The sequence below is a fragment of the Phyllobates terribilis genome, unplaced genomic scaffold (assembly GCF_046119375.1).
Source record: "Phyllobates terribilis strain yellow unplaced genomic scaffold, ASM4611937v1 Scaffold_7__3_contigs__length_470593459, whole genome shotgun sequence".
NCBI classification, from domain to species: Eukaryota; Metazoa; Chordata; class Amphibia; order Anura; family Dendrobatidae; genus Phyllobates; species Phyllobates terribilis.
Window position 1 is genome coordinate 365,025,803 of NW_027362767.1, and position 12,652 is coordinate 365,038,454.

Sequence of the window (12,652 nt, forward strand, 5' to 3'; positions counted from 1 at the left end):
CTGACCTCCACCAGGTTGCAAATTGAATATAATTTTTTTCTGCATCTAGCTCTGAAAAAATATTTGGGCTTATAGCAGTGTGTGGGACTTGTTCTATTAGTCCATCTATACTGACCTCCATCAGGTTGCAAATTCAACATATTTTTTTTCTGCACCTGGCTCTAAAAAATATTTGGGCTTCTAGCAGTGTGTGGGACTTGATCTATTATTCCATCTATACTGACCTCCATCAGGTTGCAAACTAAAAATAATTTTTATCTGCATCTAGCTCTGACAAAATATTTGGGCTTCTAGCAGTGTGTGGGACTTGGTCTATTAGTCCATCTATACTAACCTCCATCAGGTAGCAAATTCAATATATTTTTTTTCTGCACCTGGCTCTAAAAAATATTTGGGCTTCTAGCAGTGTGTGGGACTTGATCTATTATTCCATCTATACTGACCTCCATCAGGTTGCAAACTAAAAATAATTTTTATCTGCATCTAGCTCTGAAAAAATATTTGGGCTTCTAGCAGTGTGTGGGACTTGGTCTATTAGTTCATCTATACTGACCTCCATCAGGTTGCAAAATGAATATATTTTTTTTCTGCATCTAGCTCTGAAAAAACATTTGGGCTTCTAGCAGTGTGTGGGACGTTGTCTATTAGTCCATCTATACAGACCTCCATCAGGTTGCAAATTAAAAATAATTTTTATCTGCATCTAGCTCTGAAAAAATATTTGGGCTTCTAGCAGTGTGTGGGACTTGGTCTATTAGTCCATCTATACTGACCTCCACCAGGTTGCAAATTGAATATAATTTTTTTCTGCATCTAGCTCTGAAAAAATATTTGGGCTTCTAGCAGTGTGTGGGACTTGTTCTATTAGTCCATCTATACTGACCTCCACCAGGTTGCAAATTGAATATAATTTTTTTCTGCATCTAGCTCTGAAAAAATATTTGGACTTCTAGCAGTGTGTGGGACTTGTTCTATTAGTCCATCTATACTGACCTCCACCAGGTTGCAAATTGAATATAATTTTTTTCTGCATCTAGCTCTGAAAAAATATTTGGGCTTCTAGTAGTGTGTGGAACTTGTTCTATTAGTCCATCTATACTGACCTTCATCAGGTTGCAAATTGAATATAATTTTTTTCTGCATCTAGCTCTGAAAAAATATTTGGGCTTCTAGCAGTGTGTGGGACTTGTTCTATTAGTCGATCTATACTGACCTCCATCAGGTTGCTTATAAAAAATAATTTTTATCTGCATCTAGCTCTGAAAAAATATTTGGGCTTCTAGCAGTGTGTGGGACTTGTTCTATTAGCCCATCTATACTGACCTCCATCAGGTTGCAAATTAAAAATAATTTTTATCTGCATCTAGCTCTGAAAAAATATTTGGGCTTCTAGCAGTGTGTGGGACTTGGTCTATTAGTCCATCTATACTGACCTCCATCAGGTTGCAAATTAAAAATAATTTTTATCTGCATCTAGCTCTGAAAAAATATTTGGGCTTCTAGCAGTGTGTGGGACTTGGTCTATTAGTCCATCTATACTGACCTCCATCAGGTTGAAAATTGAATATAATTTTTTTCTGTATCTAGCTCTGAAAAAATATTTGGGCTTCTAGCAGTGTGTGGGACTTGGTCTATTAGTCCATCTATACTGACTTCCATCAGGTTGGAAATTGAACATAATTTTTTTCTGTATCTAGCTCTGAAAAAATATTTGGGCTTCAAGCAATGTGTGGGACTTGTTCTATTAGTCCATCTATACTGACCTCCACCAGGTTGCAAATTGAATATAATTTTTTTCTGCATCTAGCTCTGAAAAAATATTTGGGCTTCTAGCAGTGTGTGGGACTTGTTCTATTAGTCTATCTATACTGACCTCCATGAGGTTGCAAATTCAATATAATTTTTTTCTGCACCTGGCTCTGAAAAAATATTTGGGCTTCAAGCAGTGTGTGGGACTTGGTCTATTAGTCCATCTATACTGACCTCCATCAGGTTGCAAATTGAATATAATTTTTTTCTGCATCTAGCTCTGAAAAAAAATTTGGGCTTCTAGCAGTGTGTGGGACTTGGTCTATTAGTCCATCTATACTGACCTCCATCAGGTTGCAAATTAAAAATAATTTTTATCTGCATCTAGCTCTGAAAAAATATTTGGGCTTCTAGCAGTGTGTGGGACTTGGTCTATTAGTCCATCTATACTGACCTCCACCAGGTTGCAAATTGAATATAATTTTTTTCTGCATATAGCTCTGAAAAAATATTTGGGATTCTAGCAGTGTGTGGGACTTGTTCTATTAGTCCATGTATACTGACCTCCATCAGGTTGCATATTGAATATAATTTTTTTCTGCATTTAGCTCTGAAAAAATATTTGGGCTTCTAGCAGTGTGTGTGACTTGGTCTATTAGTCCATCTATACTGACCTCCATCAGGTTGCAAATTGAATATAATTTTTTTCTGCATCTAGATCTGAAAATATATTTGGGCTTCTAGCATTGTGTGTGACTTGGTCTATTAGTCCATCTATACTGACCTCCATCAGGTTGCAAATTAAAAATAATTTTTATCTGCATCTAGCTCTGAAAAAATATTTGGGCTTCTAGCAGTGTGTGGGACTTGGTCTATTAGTCCATCTATACTGACCTCCATCAGGTTGCAAATTGAATAAAATTATTTTCTGCATCTAGCTCTGAAAAAATATTTGGGCTTCTAGCATTGTGTGGCACGTGTTCTGTTAGCCCATCTATACTGACCTCCATCAGGATGCAAATTAAAAATAATTTTTATCTGCATCTAGCTGTGAAAAAATATTTGGGCTTCTAGCAGTGTGTGGGACTTTTACTATTAGTCCATCTATACTGACCTCCATCAGGTTGCAAATTGAATATAATATTTTTCTGCATCTAGCTCTGAAAAAATATTTGGGCTTCTAGCAGTGTATGGGACTTCTTCTATTAGTCCATCTATACTGACCTCCATCAGGTTGCAAATTAAAAATAATTTTTATCTGCATCTAGCTCTGAAAAAATATTTGGGCTACTAGCAGTGTGTGGGACTTGGTCTATTAGTTCATCTATACTGACCTCCATCAGGTTGCAAATTCAATATAATTTATTTCTGCATCTAGCTCTGAAAAAATATTTGGGCTTCTAGCAGTGTGTGGGACTTGGTCTATTAGTCCATCTATACTGACCTCCATCAGGTTGCAAATTGAATATAATTTTTTTCTGCATCTAGCTCTGAAAAAACATTTGGGCTTCTAGCATTGTGTGGGACTTGGTCTATTAGTCCATCTATACTGACCTCCATCAGGTTGCAAATTAAAAATAATTTTTATCTGCATCTAGCTCTGAAAAAATATTTGGGCTTCTAGCAGTGTGTGGGACTTGGTCTATTAGTCCATCTATACTGACCTCCATCAGGTTGTAAATTCAATATAATTTTTATCTGCATCTAGCTCTGAAAAAATATTTGGGCTTCTAGCAGTGTGTGGGACTTGGTCTATTAGTCCATCTATACTGACCTCCATCAGGTTGCAAATTAAAAATAATTTTTATCTGCAACTAGCTCTGAAAAAATATTTGGGCTTCTAGCAGTGTGTGGGACTTGGTCTATTATTCCATCTATACTGACCTCCATCAGGTTGCAAATTGAATATAATTTTTTTCTGCATCTAGCTCTGAAAAAATATTTGGGCTTCTAGCAGTGTGTGGGACTTGGTCTATTAGTCCATCTATACTGACTTCCATCAGATTGCAAAGTGAACATAATTTTTTTCTGTATCTAGCTCTGAAAAAATATTTGGGCTTCTAGCAGTGTGTGGGACTTGTTCTATTAGTCGATCTATTCTTACCTCCATCATGTTGCAAATTGAATATAATTTTTTTCTGTATCTAGCTCTGAAAAAATATTTGGGTTTCTATCAGTGTGTGGGACTTGTTCTATTAGTCCATCTATACTGACCTCCACCAGGTTGCAAATTGAATATAATTTTTTTCTGCATCTAGCTCTGAAAAAATATTTGGGCTTATAGCAGTGTGTGGGACTTGTTCTATTAGTCCATCTATACTGACCTCCATCAGGTTGCAAATTCAACATATTTTTTTTCTGCACCTGGCTCTAAAAAATATTTGGGCTTCTAGCAGTGTGTGGGACTTGATCTATTATTCCATCTATACTGACCTCCATCAGGTTGCAAACTAAAAATAATTTTTATCTGCATCTAGCTCTGACAAAATATTTGGGCTTCTAGCAGTGTGTGGGACTTGGTCTATTAGTCCATCTATACTGACCTCCATCAGGTAGCAAATTCAATATATTTTTTTTCTGCACCTGGCTCTAAAAAATATTTGGGCTTCTAGCAGTGTGTGGGACTTGATCTATTATTCCATCTATACTGACCTCCATCAGGTTGCAAACTAAAAATAATTTTTATCTGCATCTAGCTCTGAAAAAATATTTGGGCTTCTAGCAGTGTGTGGGACTTGGTCTATTAGTTCATCTATACTGACCTCCATCAGGTTGCAAAATGAATATATTTTTTTTCTGCATCTAGCTCTGAAAATACATTTGGGCTTCTAGCAGTGTGTGGGACGTTGTCTATTAGTCCATCTATACAGACCTCCATCAGGTTGCAAATTAAAAATAATTTTTATCTGCATCTAGCTCTGAAAAAATATTTGGGCTTCTAGCAGTGTGTGGGACTTGGTCTATTAGTCCATCTATACTGACCTCCACCAGGTTGCAAATTGAATATAATTTTTTTCTGCATCTAGCTCTGAAAAAATATTTGGGCTTCTAGCAGTGTGTGGGACTTGTTCTATTAGTCCATCTATACTGACCTCCACCAGGTTGCAAATTGAATATAATTTTTTTCTGCATCTAGCTCTGAAAAAATATTTGGACTTCTAGCAGTGTGTGGGACTTGTTCTATTAGTCCATCTATACTGACCTCCACCAGGTTGCAAATTGAATATAATTTTTTTCTGCATCTAGCTCTGAAAAAATATTTGGGCTTCTAGTAGTGTGTGGAACTTGTTCTATTAGTCCATCTATACTGACCTTCATCAGGTTGCAAATTGAATATAATTTTTTTCTGCATCTAGCTCTGAAAAAATATTTGGGCTTCTAGCAGTGTGTGGGACTTGTTCTATTAGTCGATCTATACTGACCTCCATCAGGTTGCTTATAAAAAATAATTTTTATCTGCATCTAGCTCTGAAAAAATATTTGGGCTTCTAGCAGTGTGTGGGACTTGTTCTATTAGCCCATCTATACTGACCTCCATCAGGTTGCAAATTAAAAATAATTTTTATCTGCATCTAGCTCTGAAAAAATATTTGGGCTTCTAGCAGTGTGTGGGACTTGGTCTATTAGTCCATCTATACTGACCTCCATCAGGTTGCAAATTAAAAATAATTTTTATCTGCATCTAGCTCTGAAAAAATATTTGGGCTTCTAGCAGTGTGTGGGACTTGGTCTATTAGTCCATCTATACTGACCTCCATCAGGTTGAAAATTGAATATAATTTTTTTCTGTATCTAGCTCTGAAAAAATATTTGGGCTTCTAGCAGTGTGTGGGACTTGGTCTATTAGTCCATCTATACTGACCTCCATCAGGTTGGAAATTGAACATAATTTTTTTCTGTATCTAGCTCTGAAAAAATATTTGGGCTTCAAGCAATGTGTGGGACTTGTTCTATTAGTCCATCTATACTGACCTCCACCAGGTTGCAAATTGAATATAATTTTTTTCTGCATCTAGCTCTGAAAAAATATTTGGGCTTCTAGCAGTGTGTGGGACTTGTTCTATTAGTCTATCTATACTGACCTCCATGAGGTTGCAAATTCAATATAATTTTTTTCTGCACCTGGCTCTGAAAAAATATTTGGGCTTCAAGCAGTGTGTGGGACTTGGTCTATTAGTCCATCTATACTGACCTCCATCAGGTTGCAAATTGAATATAATTTTTTTCTGCATCTAGCTCTGAAAAAAAATTTGGGCTTCTAGCAGTGTGTGGGACTTGGTCTATTAGTCCATCTATACTGACCTCCATCAGGTTGCAAATTAAAAATAATTTTTATCTGCATCTAGCTCTGAAAAAATATTTGGGCTTCTAGCAGTGTGTGGGACTTGGTCTATTAGTCCATCTATACTGACCTCCACCAGGTTGCAAATTGAATATAATTTTTTTCTGCATATAGCTCTGAAAAAATATTTGGGATTCTAGCAGTGTGTGGGACTTGTTCTATTAGTCCATGTATACTGACCTTCATCAGGTTGCATATTGAATATAATTTTTTTCTGCATTTAGCTCTGAAAAAATATTTGGGCTTCTAGCAGTGTGTGTGACTTGGTCTATTAGTCCATCTATACTGACCTCCATCAGGTTGCAAATTGAATATAATTTTTTTCTGCATCTAGATCTGAAAATATATTTGGGCTTCTAGCATTGTGTGTGACTTGGTCTATTAGTCCATCTATACTGACCTCCATCAGGTTGCAAATTAAAAATAATTTTTATCTGCATCCAGCTCTGAAAAAATATTTGGGCTTCTAGCAGTGTGTGGGACTTGGTCTATTAGTCCATCTATACTGACCTCCATCAGGTTGCAAATTGAATAAAATTATTTTCTGCATCTAGCTCTGAAAAAATATTTGGGCTTCTAGCATTGTGTGGCACGTGTTCTGTTAGCCCATCTATACTGACCTCCATCAGGTTGCAAATTAAAAATAATTTTTATCTGCATCTAGCTGTGAAAAAATATTTGGGCTTCTAGCAGTGTGTGGGACTTTTACTATTAGTCCATCTATACTGACCTCCATCAGGTTGCAAATTGAATATAATATTTTTCTGCATCTAGCTCTGAAAAAATATTTGGGCTTCTAGCAGTGTATGGGACTTCTTCTATTAGTCCATCTATACTGACCTCCATCAGGTTGCAAATTAAAAATAATTTTTATCTGCATCTAGCTCTGAAAAAATATTTGGGCTACTAGCAGTGTGTGGGACTTGGTCTATTAGTTCATCTATACTGACCTCCATCAGGTTGCAAATTCAATATAATTTATTTCTGCATCTAGCTCTGAAAAAATATTTGGGCTTCTAGCAGTGTGTGGGACTTGGTCTATTAGTCCATCTATACTGACCTCCATCAGGTTGCAAATTGAATATAATTTTTTTCTGCATCTAGCTCTGAAAAAACATTTGGGCTTCTAGCATTGTGTGGGACTTGGTCTATTAGTCCATCTATACTGACCTCCATCAGGTTGCAAATTAAAAATAATTTTTATCTGCATCTAGCTCTGAAAAAATATTTGGGCTTCTAGCAGTGTGTGGGACTTGGTCTATTAGTCCATCTATACTGACCTCCATCAGGTTGTAAATTCAATATAATTTTTATCTGCATCTAGCTCTGAAAAAATATTTGGGCTTCTAGCAGTGTGTGGGACTTGGTCTATTAGTCCATCTATACTGACCTCCATCAGGTTGCAAATTAAAAATAATTTTTATCTGCAACTAGCTCTGAAAAAATATTTGGGCTTCTAGCAGTGTGTGGGACTTGGTCTATTATTCCATCTATACTGACCTCCATCAGGTTGCAAATTGAATATAATTTTTTTCTGCATCTAGCTCTGAAAAAATATTTGGGCTTCTAGCAGTGTGTGGGACTTGGTCTATTAGTCCATCTATACTGACTTCCATCAGATTGCAAAGTGAACATAATTTTTTTCTGTATCTAGCTCTGAAAAAATATTTGGGCTTCTAGCAGTGTGTGGGACTTGTTCTATTAGTCGATCTATTCTTACCTCCATCATGTTGCAAATTGAATATAATTTTTTTCTGTATCTAGCTCTGAAAAAATATTTGGGTTTCTATCAGTGTGTGGGACTTGTTCTATTAGTCCATCTATACTGACCTCCACCAGGTTGCAAATTGAATATAATTTTTTTCTGCATCTAGCTCTGAAAAAATATTTGGGCTTATAGCAGTGTGTGGGACTTGTTCTATTAGTCCATCTATACTGACCTCCATCAGGTTGCAAATTCAACATATTTTTTTTCTGCACCTGGCTCTAAAAAATATTTGGGCTTCTAGCAGTGTGTGGGACTTGATCTATTATTCCATCTATACTGACCTCCATCAGGTTGCAAACTAAAAATAATTTTTATCTGCATCTAGCTCTGACAAAATATTTGGGCTTCTAGCAGTGTGTGGGACTTGGTCTATTAGTCCATCTATACTGACCTCCATCAGGTAGCAAATTCAATATATTTTTTTTCTGCACCTGGCTCTAAAAAATATTTGGGCTTCTAGCAGTGTGTGGGACTTGATCTATTATTCCATCTATACTGACCTCCATCAGGTTGCAAACTAAAAATAATTTTTATCTGCATCTAGCTCTGAAAAAATATTTGGGCTTCTAGCAGTGTGTGGGACTTGGTCTATTAGTTCATCTATACTGACCTCCATCAGGTTGCAAAATGAATATATTTTTTTTCTGCATCTAGCTCTGAAAATACATTTGGGCTTCTAGCAGTGTGTGGGACGTTGTCTATTAGTCCATCTATACAGACCTCCATCAGGTTGCAAATTAAAAATAATTTTTATCTGCATCTAGCTCTGAAAAAATATTTGGGCTTCTAGCAGTGTGTGGGACTTGGTCTATTAGTCCATCTATACTGACCTCCACCAGGTTGCAAATTGAATATAATTTTTTTCTGCATCTAGCTCTGAAAAAATATTTGGGCTTCTAGCAGTGTGTGGGACTTGTTCTATTAGTCCATCTATACTGACCTCCACCAGGTTGCAAATTGAATATAATTTTTTTCTGCATCTAGCTCTGAAAAAATATTTGGACTTCTAGCAGTGTGTGGGACTTGTTCTATTAGTCCATCTATACTGACCTCCACCAGGTTGCAAATTGAATATAATTTTTTTCTGCATCTAGCTCTGAAAAAATATTTGGGCTTCTAGTAGTGTGTGGAACTTGTTCTATTAGTCCATCTATACTGACCTTCATCAGGTTGCAAATTGAATATAATTTTTTTCTGCATCTAGCTCTGAAAAAATATTTGGGCTTCTAGCAGTGTGTGGGACTTGTTCTATTAGTCGATCTATACTGACCTCCATCAGGTTGCTTATAAAAAATAATTTTTATCTGCATCTAGCTCTGAAAAAATATTTGGGCTTCTAGCAGTGTGTGGGACTTGTTCTATTAGCCCATCTATACTGACCTCCATCAGGTTGCAAATTAAAAATAATTTTTATCTGCATCTAGCTCTGAAAAAATATTTGGGCTTCTAGCAGTGTGTGGGACTTGGTCTATTAGTCCATCTATACTGACCTCCATCAGGTTGCAAATTAAAAATAATTTTTATCTGCATCTAGCTCTGAAAAAATATTTGGGCTTCTAGCAGTGTGTGGGACTTGGTCTATTAGTCCATCTATACTGACCTCCATCAGGTTGAAAATTGAATATAATTTTTTTCTGTATCTAGCTCTGAAAAAATATTTGGGCTTCTAGCAGTGTGTGGGACTTGGTCTATTAGTCCATCTATACTGACCTCCATCAGGTTGGAAATTGAACATAATTTTTTTCTGTATCTAGCTCTGAAAAAATATTTGGGCTTCAAGCAATGTGTGGGACTTGTTCTATTAGTCCATCTATACTGACCTCCACCAGGTTGCAAATTGAATATAATTTTTTTCTGCATCTAGCTCTGAAAAAATATTTGGGCTTCTAGCAGTGTGTGGGACTTGTTCTATTAGTCTATCTATACTGACCTCCATGAGGTTGCAAATTCAATATAATTTTTTTCTGCACCTGGCTCTGAAAAAATATTTGGGCTTCAAGCAGTGTGTGGGACTTGGTCTATTAGTCCATCTATACTGACCTCCATCAGGTTGGAAATTGAATATAATTTTTTTCTGCATCTAGCTCTGAAAAAAAATTTGGGCTTCTAGCAGTGTGTGGGACTTGGTCTATTAGTCCATCTATACTGACCTCCATCAGGTTGCAAATTAAAAATAATTTTTATCTGCATCTAGCTCTGAAAAAATATTTGGGCTTCTAGCAGTGTGTGGGACTTGGTCTATTAGTCCATCTATACTGACCTCCACCAGGTTGCAAATTGAATATAATTTTTTTCTGCATATAGCTCTGAAAAAATATTTGGGATTCTAGCAGTGTGTGGGACTTGTTCTATTAGTCCATGTATACTGACCTCCATCAGGTTGCATATTGAATATAATTTTTTTCTGCATTTAGCTCTGAAAAAATATTTGGGCTTCTAGCAGTGTGTGTGACTTGGTCTATTAGTCCATCTATACTGACCTCCATCAGGTTGCAAATTGAATATAATTTTTTTCTGCATCTAGATCTGAAAATATATTTGGGCTTCTAGCATTGTGTGGGACTTGGTCTATTAGTCCATCTATACTGACCTCCATCAGGTTGCAAATTAAAAATAATTTTTATCTGCATCTAGCTCTGAAAAAATATTTGGGCTTCTAGCAGTGTGTGGGACTTGGTCTATTAGTCCATCTATACTGACCTCCATCAGGTTGCAAATTGAATAAAATTATTTTCTGCATCTAGCTCTGAAAAAATATTTGGGCTTCTAGCATTGTGTGGCACGTGTTCTGTTAGCCCATCTATACTGACCTCCATCAGGTTGCAAATTAAAAATAATTTTTATCTGCATCTAGCTGTGAAAAAATATTTGGGCTTCTAGCAGTGTGTGGGACTTTTACTATTAGTCCATCTATACTGACCTCCATCAGGTTGCAAATTGAATATAATATTTTTCTGCATCTAGCTCTGAAAAAATATTTGGGCTTCTAGCAGTGTATGGGACTTCTTCTATTAGTCCATCTATACTGACCTCCATCAGGTTGCAAATTAAAAATAATTTTTATCTGCATCTAGCTCTGAAAAAATATTTGGGCTACTAGCAGTGTGTGGGACTTGGTCTATTAGTTCATCTATACTGACCTCCATCAGGTTGCAAATTCAATATAATTTATTTCTGCATCTAGCTCTGAAAAAATATTTGGGCTTCTAGCAGTGTGTGGGACTTGGTCTATTAGTCCATCTATACTGACCTCCATCAGGTTGCAAATTGAATATAATTTTTTTCTGCATCTAGCTCTGAAAAAACATTTGGGCTTCTAGCATTGTGTGGGACTTGGTCTATTAGTCCATCTATACTGACCTCCATCAGGTTGCAAATTAAAAATAATTTTTATCTGCATCTAGCTCTGAAAAAATATTTGGGCTTCTAGCAGTGTGTGGGACTTGGTCTATTAGTCCATCTATACTGACCTCCATCAGGTTGTAAATTCAATATAATTTTTATCTGCATCTAGCTCTGAAAAAATATTTGGGCTTCTAGCAGTGTGTGGGACTTGGTCTATTAGTCCATCTATACTGACCTCCATCAGGTTGCAAATTGAATATAATTTTTTTCTGCATCTAGCTCTGAAAAAATATTTGGGCTTCTAGCAGTGTGTGGGACTTGGTCTATTAGTCCATCTATACTGACCTCCATCAGGTTGCAAATTGAACATAATTTTTTTCTGTATCTAGCTCTGAAAAAATATTTGGGCTTCTAGCAATGTGTGGGACTTGTTCTATTAGTCCATCTATACTTACCTCCATCATGTTGCAAATTGAATATATTTTTTTTCTGTATCTAGCTCTGAAAAAATATTTGGGCTTCTATCAGTGTGTGGGACTTGTTCTATTAGTCCATCTATACTGACCTCCACCAGGTTGCAAATTGAATATAATTTTTTTCTGCATCTAGCTCTGAAAAAATATTTGGGCTTCTAGCAGTGTATGGGACTTGTTCTATTAGTCTATCTATACTGACCTCCATGAGGTTGCAAATTCAATATACTTTTTTTCTGCACCTGGCTCTGAAAAAAATATTTGGGCTTCTAGCAGTGTGTGGAACTTGTTCTATTAGTCCATCTATACTGACCTTCATCAGGTTGCAAATTGAATATAATTTTTTTCTGCATCTAGCTCTGAAAAAATATTTGGGCTTCTAGCAGTGTGTGGGACTTGTTCTATTAGTCGATCTATACTGACCTCCATCAGGTTGCATATTAAAAATAATTTTTATCTGCATCTAGCTCTGAAAAAATATTTGGGCTTCTAGCAGTGTGTGGGACTTGTTATTTTAGTCCATCTATATTGACCTTCATCAGGTTGCAAATTGAATATAATTTTTTTCTGCATGTAGCTCTGAAAAAAAATTTGGGCTTCTAGCAGTGTGTGGGACTTGGTCTATTTGTCCATCTATACTGACCTCCATCAGGTTGCAAATTAAAAATAATTTTTATCTGCATCTAGCTCTGAAAAAATATTTGGGCTACTAGCAGTGTGTGGGACTTGGTCTATTAGTCCATCTATACTGACCTCCATCAGGTTGCAAATTCAATATAATTTTTTTCTGCATTTAGCTCTGAAAAAATATTTGGGCTTCTAGCAGTGTGTGGGACTTGGTCTATTAGTCCATCTATACTGACCTCCATCAGGTTGCAAATTGAATATAATTTTTTTCTGCATCTAGATCTGAAAATATATTTGGGCTTCTAGCATTGTGTGGGACTTGGTCTATTGGCCAACTATACTGACCTC